This window comes from Aptenodytes patagonicus, chromosome 3 (assembly GCF_965638725.1).
Source record: "Aptenodytes patagonicus chromosome 3, bAptPat1.pri.cur, whole genome shotgun sequence".
NCBI classification, from domain to species: Eukaryota; Metazoa; Chordata; class Aves; order Sphenisciformes; family Spheniscidae; genus Aptenodytes; species Aptenodytes patagonicus.
The window spans coordinates 67690505-67691083 of NC_134951.1; positions in this window are offsets into that span (position 1 = coordinate 67690505).

Here is a 579-nt window from a genome sequence, read left to right on the forward strand (position 1 = left end):
CGAGAAATGTTAAGGACAGAAGTACTATGATACTGGTTTTCCTTTAAAACCACCTGCTATAACATGCAAACATTTCTGATAACCCTACAAAAAATATCTTTTAAAATAGACATAATTTTGTGTAAATGCACCAACTTGTGTCTGTAAAACATCCTTTTTTTCTGAACTAAGCTTCATTAAGAACTATTGTAAAAATTTCCGACAAACAGAAAATACCCATTTGACTGCAGGGAAATAACTGGATTGCAGGCATTAGACTTCAAAGGTTTTAAATATAAAAAAAAAAAATCTTCATCCTTCAGTTTTCAAAACAATAATCTCAAGCTACAAAATTCAGAGGGCTGTCAGATGACAATAACTTACGAACTACAACTTACCACACTACTTTTCTATTGTCTTGAGATGTGTTTTTAGAGGGAGGTAATTTGGTGTAGTTCCTCAGTTATGTCATAAAAAGGGGAAAAATGGTAGTCATTTTCAACCTGCTAGACAACGTTTGGAAGAAGTCCTGTTGATTTCTATTAAAAAAATCATATTGTTCTAAGAATTAGGATAAAAATGCTCTGGAGGAAAGCAGGC